Source organism: Pogoniulus pusillus, chromosome 6 (genome assembly GCF_015220805.1).
Source record: "Pogoniulus pusillus isolate bPogPus1 chromosome 6, bPogPus1.pri, whole genome shotgun sequence".
Classification (NCBI taxonomy): Eukaryota; Metazoa; Chordata; class Aves; order Piciformes; family Lybiidae; genus Pogoniulus; species Pogoniulus pusillus.
Window position 1 is genome coordinate 31,301,800 of NC_087269.1, and position 10,535 is coordinate 31,312,334.

Consider the following 10,535-nt stretch of genomic DNA (forward strand, 5'->3'; position numbering starts at 1 on the left):
CAAACCAAGCACAACAGGTTTCTTTTAATACATTCATGTTAGCAATCTGTCTTGCCAGTTACATAAATCTGCAAAAGAGACTATGTGCAAAGCAAACATCTGCTACCTTAACATCAGTTGGGAAATTATGGCCAAATGTTCCAACAAAATACTGTGATAGAACTGCATCAAATGAGGAGTTTTAATGGCTATGATCTGCTACCTTAACATCAGTTAGGAAATTATAGCCAAATGTTCCAACAAAATACAGTGACAGAACTGCGTCAAATAAGGACTTTTAATGGCTATTTAATAATGATTTAAGCAAAGTCATCTCAGTTTTCATTCACACATGTTTCCATTCCTTTCTTAGTGTTTTCGGATGTGCTGGGAATAAGGGAGGGATTGAACTCAAAGCAAGAAGGGCAGGGGGAGGGAGTGTGCTAGCTGACTAAACTTGATTCTCCCAAGTGGTAGTTTTTTTCCTATTTGAAAGGTGTGTAGGAAGATTGTTTCTCAGATGAGAAGAAGAAAGATTAGTAATGTCTTGATAGTCAGATGCAAAATGTACAACTTAGAAGACAGAAACTGACCAATCAGCGATGTAATTTGCACTTGCAACATCTTTTCATGCACTAAGTGGAATGAAGGACCAGTAGAGACAGGCACACTGTGTCAAAAAAAATGTTCTTGACTACCTCTGTTGAACTGTAATAGGTACAATACAGAAATTAACATAATATATAGTTTTATTACCATTTTCTGTAGTAAAAAGTTTGTTTAGGGTCATCCAAGCTTTCTGAATGAATTTCAGGGGCCTGGGGGAGGACCAGTGAGATACAAATTCAGGGTTCTGTTATTTGAGTTGCTTGATTCAATTCCTCCTTGTTTAAAGGAAAGCATTATTTAACAAGAACAGACCTTCTAGACAAGTCAACACAAATGTATACCATTTATCTTTATTCTATTTATCTTTATTTCACAACCTTTTTCTTTACATGTTGGAGATCAGTTGTAGAGAGATTGAAATCAAGAGTTCCATTAAATATATGCTCTGTGATGAGCTTTTCCTTTCCTTTTTCTTTTTTTGTCCTTTACCATGACAGTTTTGGTTAAAGCAAGAATTAAAGTGGATGTGATTTATTGAAATGGACTTTCACATGATATTTCATGGAATTTTCATATTTAATTTCTTCATTTGAAAGAAATGGTTCCTGCAGTGGCCAAAGAGAACAGCTTTTACAGCTTATTTCTCATCTGACTGAACATAAAGATCCAAGACCTCAAAGATCAGTGTGTTTTTTTTCTTTTTCAGAGGAATGATTCTCAGAAGGAATCTATGCAGTATGACCAACCACTGAGCTGCCTAATGCTACTATGTTAACTCTGTCCTTCATCAGATTAAGTTCTCTTCTTAACTTAGTGAGCAGCAGCAGAAAGTGAGTTTTAACCAATGTGTCTGGGAAACAGCACTTTGTATAAGGTGTATCAATACACAATAAGGTTTCTGACATTGCTACTGTTTCTCAGAGACTTAGCTGAAGACAGCAGCGTCCAAAGGATTCACATTTTTGAATAACAGTTGAAGAATTGTTGGAAACCTGGAATCCATCTATTCACATGCAAAAGTGAAAGTATACGTGGTTTATTTAAAAGCCTGTGTCAAATTAACGCTGGCTTTGGCACCTGAGGGCATTGTACACTTCTAGACACTACTAGAAATGGGAGTTAGTGAGAATGACAATATGGTGATGTTGCTGGAAGGGCTTTTAAGCTGTACTGGTCCAGGACTGTCTCTGGGGTAAGTGGTAAGGAATGCCTGATGCAGGATCTGCGTAGTAGAAGGCAGCTGAAACCTGGACTTGTGGGCACTCAGAAGTTACAAAATGTGCTGCGAAACAGCTATTTCTTGCCAGGTCCTCAGAAAGGGTGAACAAAGGCCTGCCCTCTGCCTATGAAGCCTCAAACCCTCTTTTAAGGGTCCCTGTCTTAAATCATCTCATGTTAATTAGTTGTTTCTCCCAATAGATCTGTTTCAGTATGTTCTGCACAGATTGTTTTCCTTTTTGCTTATGTGCCATAGAGCAAAATTGTATCTGGTGGCTTTTAATATTCAGCTTCCTCAGGTGAATGCACTACATGCTGGGCATTTTGAGCAAGGAATATACACAGTTGCATGATAGTTGTTTTCATTTTAACATTAAAATGTTTGATTATTCTTGCCTCATCTTACTAAGTAAAATATGTCTGTAAATAATAGGTTAAATCAGGGTGGTGAGTGTCTGTAGATTATTTGTATTGACAATATTAATTACTATGCATCCCTTGTCCACTTCAGTAGCAATCTTTGACTTTCATGTGTAATAGTGTAGTTTAGACTTTGTGATAACTATATAGTGAAGGAAGAAAATATGAACAATGGGATAAAGAAATTGTATTTCCAGTTGTTAGTCTTGGAATGGACTGCAAAAGCTGGTTAAGAGTAGCTTCATGATGATGAAGAGCATATTTAGAGGTAGACATACTGAGATATGAGAAGACTAAGTAATTTTCCCAAGATCATACAGAAAGCATGGAAAAAAAACCCTAAACTAGAATCTTGAACTTCTGATTTCAGCTTTTGTACATTTTCACTGGACTACCCTTCCTCCTCTTTGTAGAGTTATGCTATACTGAAGTGCTTACTGCTTTCTCATCAACTCACTGTAGGCCTAATAACATACAGTTTGCAGCCCAGCTCATATATCAGTATTAACCCTTGCTTTTAAAAAAAGTGAAATTTAGGAGATTTATTAAAGTACAGTTTCATGGAGTCAGCAGAAAATACTAGATTGGAAAAACGTGGGTTTTTTTAATTCAGTAACTTTTAGTACTGATGCAGCATACTTTTAAATCCTCCATTTCAGTTATGTGTCCTGAGGGACTGTGTAAGTGTTTATGCACATTTCTCACATAATCACAGAATAATTGAGGCTGGAATAGACCCCTAAGATCATCAAGTCCAGCCTATGACCCTAATACCAGCACATCAACTAGACCATGTTACTAAATGCCACATTCAATCTTTCCTTAAACACCTCCAGGGACAGCAACTCCGCCAACTCCCTGAGCAGTCCATTCCAGAGCCTAATTACCCTTTCCATGAGGAAATGCTTCCTAACATCCAACATAAACCTCCCCTGGTGCAGCTTCAGGCCATGCCCTCTCATCTTGTCACTAGTTGCCTTGGAGAAGAGCCTGACCCCTGCCTTACTACAGCTTCCCTTCAGGTAGTTGTAGAGTGTGATAAGATTCCCCCTGAGTTTCCTCTTCTCCAGGCTGAACAACCCCAGCTCCCTCAACCTCTCCTCATAGGACTTCCCCTCCAGTCCCTTCACCAGTCCTGTTGCTCTCCTTTGGACCCACTCCAGAACCTCAGTATCTTTCTTGAGGTGAAGGGCCCAGACCTGCACACAGTACTCTAGGTGAGGCCTCATTAGTGCAGAGCACAGGGGCAGAATTACCTCCCTAATCCTGCTAGCCACACTACTCCTGATACAAGCCAAGATGCCATTGGCCTTCTGTGCCACCTGGGCACACTGCTGTTTCATGTTCAGATGGTTATCACCCAGCACTTCCCAGGTTCCTCTCTGACAGGCTGCTCTCCAGCTACTCATCCCATAGTCTGTAGCACTGCATGGGGTTGTTGTGGCCAAAGTGTAGGACCCTGCACGTGGTCTTGTTAAACCTCATAATGTTGGCCTCAGCCTATTAAGCCAGCTGTCCATATCTCTCTGAATTGTCTTCATACCTTCCAGGAGATCAACACTCCCTCCCTTCCCCAGCTTGGTGTCATCTGTGAATTTACTAACAGTTTACTCAGTCCCCTCATCCAAATCATCCATAAAGATGTTGAATGGAACTGGGCCCAGTACTGATCCCTGGAGGACACCGCTGGTCAACAGACAACAAATGGATGTGGCACCATTCACAACCACTCTCTGTACTCGGTCATCCAATCAGTTTTTAACCCAGCAAAGGATGTACCTGTCCAAGCCTTGGGCTGCTAGCTTTCCCAGGAGGATGCTGTGGGAGACCTTTTCAGAGGCTTTGCTGAAATCTAAGTAGACCACATCCACAGCCTTCCCCTTGTCTACCAGGTGAGTCAGCCAGTTATAGAATGACATCAGATTGGTTAAGCAGGACTTTCCCTTCTTAAACCCATGTTGGCTGGTGATTAATTTTAGGTTTCTGAAAACATTTGTGAAAATCAAATACACTGATCCAAAGGGTGCATCTGGGCATATGTAATAACTTTTTTAAGTGCTGGGGCTTCTGAAGGAACTGCTGTTGCATTAGAGGTACAGTCACTTTCTGTGTGACCCTTCAGGCATGGCACTATGTGAAAGGGTATGGATTTTCCATTCTGTTTTTCCAGTCAGTGGAAAACATAGAACAAATGTTAGTATGCCCATAAGTATCCAACAACCTATTCAGGAAATGTCCTTTATGAAAATTTCCATGACAGAGCTTGTTGTAAGAGGGAAGAGTTAGTATGTGTTTGATCAGAAGTTACAACAGGCTGATAGTCACCAGGTTACTAAAAGACAGGACCCGGGGGAAATGGGGCTTGCAAGTATGCACATGAGCAATAGGGAAAGATGTTATGTTACAGATTGCAAAATAAAGGAGGAGCTTCATTCTTCTTTGTTTGGCCTTCTGGGATGTCCTGGCCATACATCACAGAATTCTGAACCCCTATATACTGAGAGCTTAGGTAGCTGAGTTGGAGCGGCACCAGTCTTACCACCATGACAGTGCGGTTCCCAGTGGGGACACCCGCCTTAAGAAGATAAGTGCCTGCCAGCTCTGCAATCTATACATCTCAGGAGTTTTGCTGGTCAGTTGGGTAGGGTGAGTATAACCTGCTCTTTGACCAATAGAGTTACTTGGCATTCTTTGTCATATACCTTTCTCTCTATGATTTCAGTATTTGAGCTACAAGCATTGTAGTTTCCAGTATACCTTTTCTTTATGATTTTACTATTTGAGCTATAATAAAGTATTGAAACTGTACCCAAAGGGGGGTACCCATGTATGTGTGCATTCCCTGGTCCCCAAAGCACCCACTGGAACACTTGTGCTATCCAAAGATGCAGTCTCAAATTTTTGTGTTTGTTTCTGAGCCATCTTGTACTATTGTGGAAGTCACAGTGAAGTTACTAAAGTCCTGAAGGAAAGGAGTAAAGGCTTAGATTTTACATTGTGGGTTAAATACGTCACAGAAGTTTCCCTTAGTAACATTTTATGTATGTCATGTTAATGTTTTTAGTGGCTGAGCTAATTATTCATAACCAGAATGCTGAATTTGGATAATACTGAAAGCAGGTTCTTTGTGGGGAGGAGGAAATTAATTCATACAGTGCAGTATATACTGCTCCTGTGCTATCATAAAATTTCACATTACTGATGTAGGAGATAGTTTTCTTCAGGATAACCTGTAATATTAGAAAATCACATAATAGAAAGCTTTATTTTGAGGTTATGTTAATGTTTATCTGCAGAGACAATTTACTATGAGCTGCTGCTCACTCTGCTCTACAGCATAGCTAAGACTTGAATCAAACCTAATGAAGTTAAAAAGAGTGTTTCTACAAATTCTGCTTATTTTGCAAGTTACAATCTTCATCAGAAGACCTACTTCAGGCCATTTTTTCCCATGAATGTTTATGTTTCTGAGTGATAGATCTAATGGATTATGACAGAATACGTACTGTAGTAGCTCAAATGAAAGTGGGTCTTTGAATAAGGCCTCCCACATAAAGTCTCCATGGCAAGGGTTGGTTAATATTTTCTTGAGAGTGATAAATAAAGCTTTGGTACTAGATCTGCATCAATACTGCCATTTATGTAAAGTTTAAAACAAAACAACAACCCAAAGCCCACAGAGGTAGGAGGGTCCTCACTGTAAAGAGGAATTAATCCCTTTGCATTCCATGCAGACACTGATTCTGATATTTACCCCCAGTTTCAGGTGACTATTAACTATGAAAGCAAATTTCCTTGCCAAAAAGTGTCTGTAGGTAATACATGGACCAACCACTGTTTTCTAGTCTAATAGCATGAGGTCTTGGCATCTCCATACACAGTGGGGTGATACCAGCATTTGGAAAGTGTACTACTGGCTGACTTGCAGCACTTGCTTTTCTCTGCAAGCCAGTTACATAGAATTCCTGTGCTTTTTCTCCAGCAGAACCCTGCTGCAGCCAGGACTGCTGTAACTGCAGGAAAAAAAAATCTTACTGCTGTTTGGACTTTGTATTAGACTGTTAAGAGTGGGTTTGCTCCAGAAAACTTCTCACCATACTGTCTACTCTCCTTAGAAAGGATGTAAATAGGACAACTTGTAAATCTTGACAACTGTGAGCTTTGCATAAGTTTCAAAGTGAGCATTTAGGCTATAAATTTGATGGGGTAAGGAAGGTATAATATTATTTAGTAATATTTCATTCTGTGTGAAATATTTAGTGTCTGGGATTATGGCCCATATCCAGGGTTGCTAGGAATGACAGTACTAGTAATGTATTTCTTTAAGACTGCTTTTATATAAACCTATTTATAATGTGGGACTCCTCACATTCCTATGACATTAAAAAGTGCAAAGCTACAAGCAGAAGTGTTTGAACTGAGATACTTGTTGCTCAGCCTCTGAAACTATTGTTCTCTGATACTAACAGCTTTGGAGATAAGGGCCTTCTCTCTGTAGAGCTATACTGAAGCAGTGATTTCAGAGGCAGAGGGGGCCAGATGCCCTGTCAGAGTTACTGAGGTGGTAATAACTTTCATTGAAGCAGCAGAGGATGAAGGCCACTTAGACCACTTGGGCAATGGTCTAAATAAAAATGGCACTGAGGAAAATGGAAACATGGTGTAACTTACCCATGTTATGATCTAGGGCTCTAGCACTCTGTGGTGCCCTTGGATTTTATTTCTGAGTATCAAGCTTACTATTGCTTTTGCATATGACTTCCAGAAAAATACTCTTTGCTATGCTTAGCTGAGAATGTGTGAAAAGTTACTCAAGTATCACATACTATGATGACTTTTTAGTCCAGTAGTGGTTGCAAGTTTCCAAAAGTATGGAACAAGGACCTTAGTCCCTGGCAGTATGTGAAAATTGAAAAGATTGGCAACTTGTGGCTGGTGCCTTATACAGTACTTAAATCTTGCCTTGCAGCAGCCTTTTACTACACTGGCGCTTGGCACCTTCTCTGCAGGACCACAAATAATGGCCAGTTGCTCAGCAGTTTTGCAAGATTCCTTGGATAATCAGACCAAAAATTATCACTTGTGACTTAAGTCTAAAATTGAGCTCAAGCCCATAGAGATGAAGAACTTTGTCTGTTTACTCGCAGCACTGTGTGCTGCTGCCTTCGCCAGCAATATATTCTATGAACAGCTGCTGTAGTACAAAAGGCCAAAGGGAAGCACCTCAGTTTCCTGTCATACCTCCAAGTCACTGGAACATACCCAAATGCATGGTAAACTACAGGCAGGCTCTGCAGTGCAGAACAGTCTGTACAGTCGACTTCAACTGGAACATGAATCATCTCAGTCCTAAATTAATTTAATCCAATCAGTCATTGGTGTTAAAGGGTGTAAAGAGACAGCAAAGCGGAAAGAATGGCTGCCAAGCAGAAGATACAGGACAGAAATAAAGCTGCTAGATGAGATGAAATAGAAACTAATAATGATTTATTCCAAATGCCACTGAGATTGCAGTGTGAATCATTTGGATAGATATCCAGGTGAAAAGAATTTTGGAGGCTTTCCCATGCATGATCTTTATAGTCTCAGTGGAGGTAAAGGAATAAGCAACACAGTTACACAGAGTTGTACACACAAGTTATGAAGTGCTCCCGAACAAATTCTTATAATTAATCTATGCTTTTCGAGCCTCTTGTAAGTAGATGAGCATGAACAGCTGTAGTTCTTTTTATAGATACAAACTAATCTCTAGTACATGTTGGAGTTGAAAGATAGAGAGAACAACATGCTGTGGATTCGCACGGCTTTTCTAGCCGTGGAAGTATTCTTTTTATACCCCCTAAAAGTGGAAGAGAAGGCAGAAGAGTGCTGAGTGTAGTCTTCAAGAATACCAATTAGGAACAAAATCATGATAGGAACAAAGGGTCTAGCTCTTAATGGCACATACCACGTGTGAGTTTTGGCCTGTTTTCTTGACAGGCTCAGCCTTTTGTGATTCATAGGGAATAGGCAGCATTTGTTAGCTCACTAGCATGAGTGGCTTTCATGACACAGGAAGACTTACATGCTTCATGTTAAAGAAATTTGTAAAGCCTAAGCCGTAAGTCACAATTGAATTCTGTAGACTTGATGGATATCTTTGAATCTACATCTTACTTGGAGATGTCTTCTCTCTTCTTTCTCCTTGTTGCTAGCTGCATATACTATCAGTTTAGTGTTGTCCTCTGCCTGGATACAATATCCAGTTGGGAAGGGAGGAACTGTAGTAGCTCCTTCCCATCTCTAATGCCCATGATTTTTTTTTAATGTAAAAACATGCCAGATTTCAAAGTTTGCTTCTTCTGAAAGTTCGTTACCAGCCTGAATGGCCACTTTTTCATGGTCTAACATGTGACAGCTGCAAAAGTCCTTTTCACCTCCTGTTTTTTAGTTTAGTTCCTTTTAATAAACCTCAGTTTGAAATAAGTTTACAAAAAATTATTCCAAAACAATGCCCCAAATCTTCTGGATCCCGCTAATAACTGTTTTTTTCTTTTGGTTTTTCCCCCTCAGTGAAACAGAATGGCTACATTTTTATTGATTTTATGCCTTTCTCTGATGTGACATAAGGAAGAAGTGATTTTCCTAGGATAAAATTGCTTGCTTGGCTCCCTTCATTATGGGGAAAGAAAAAAGATAACTACAAAAAGCTCTATGGGGAAGAACTGTTTCAATAGCTCTTTGTGCCCAGTGCTTCTCATCTCAGAATGTGTATGTCCCCACTGTGGACTGACTATACCTCATAATTCTTGTGATGTAGAATTCAAATTTATTTTGTACATTTATTCTCAGGGCTAGAAGGAGCACCATGGAAAAGCAGACAGTCACTGTTTCATGGAACTATTTTCCTTTGTTTTTGGGGAATACAAGTACAGACTACTGGATTTAATCACTCTGGGACAAAAAACTCAGTTATAAAAATGCTGCTATTTAGAGAAGTGGGAAATTAAAATCCTGAAGACAGGATGGTGTGAATTCCAGACATCTCAAGCACAACTGTTTCTGGACAACTAACTCTTCCCCTAAGATTTACTTTAGCAAAATGTATCTAAAGATTAACCACTTGGAAGCATTAGAAGGCAGATGTATTGACTTACCCATAAGACATTTCAGTACAAACATTGCTTTGAATTTTGCATTCTCTTCATGAAACCTGCTTAAGGAAAGTTGATGGGAGTTTCCTAATATTTTACTACAGCTCTGGGGAGGTTTGCTAACAGTAGATCAAACTGGTCTCTTGAGTGACTGTTGGCAAAAATAAGCTAAGTATGGAAAAGACCATACCCTCGTCCTCAATGTTATTTCTTTCTCTTCACCTAGAACCTCAGAAGTTAAAGATCTGAGACTTCAAATTACTGCTCAAGTGCATTGCCTTTCAATTGAATTGTAGAAGAAAAGGGGAGGAAATGTGTCATTAATCAGAGAAGGGAGCACTGATCATACGATTAAGCTTTCATTTAGTTCAAGGACTTCACAATAATGAAGGAACTATCCTCAAGGAGTGTTATACATTTTCCCCCAAATATCTCAGCTTTAACTCTGTAATAGCTTTGAAGCTAAACTACATGAAGTGAAAAAAGTGCCACTTTTGAATTTTGTACTTCCTTTCTCTCTCAAGTTATTCCTGGGAGGCTTGTAGTTAAGGTCCACGTAGCAGTGGAATATACCTGAGCAGAGTAAAATCAATGAATCATAGAATGGTTTATGTTGGAAGGGACCTCAAAGATCATCTTGTTCTAACCCCCTGCCATAGGCAGTGACACCTCCCACTGGAACAGGTCACTCAAGGCCTTATCCAGCCTGGCCTTGAACACCTCCAGAGAGGGAGCATCTACAACCTCCCTGGGCAACCTGTTCTAGTGTCTCACCACCCTCACTGTAAATAACCCTTTCCTAACATCTACTTTGAATCTCCCCTCTTTTAGTTTCAACCCATTACCCCTCCTCTTATCATTACAAGACCTTGTAAATAGTCCCTCCCCAGCCTTCCTGTAGGCCCCCTTCAGATACTGGAAGGCTTCTTGAATCCTTCTCTTCTCCAGGGTGAAGAGCCCAAACTCCTGTAACCTGTCCTCATAGCAGAGGTGCTCCAGCCCTCTGATCATCTTCCTGGCACTTCTCTGGACTCGCTCTAACAGTTCAGTGTCCTTCTTGCATTGAAGGCTCCAGAACTGCACACAGTACTCCAGGTGGGGTCTCACAAGAGCAGAGTAAAGAGGGAGAATCCCCTCCCTTGCCCTGATGGCCACATTTCTCTTGCTACAGCCCAG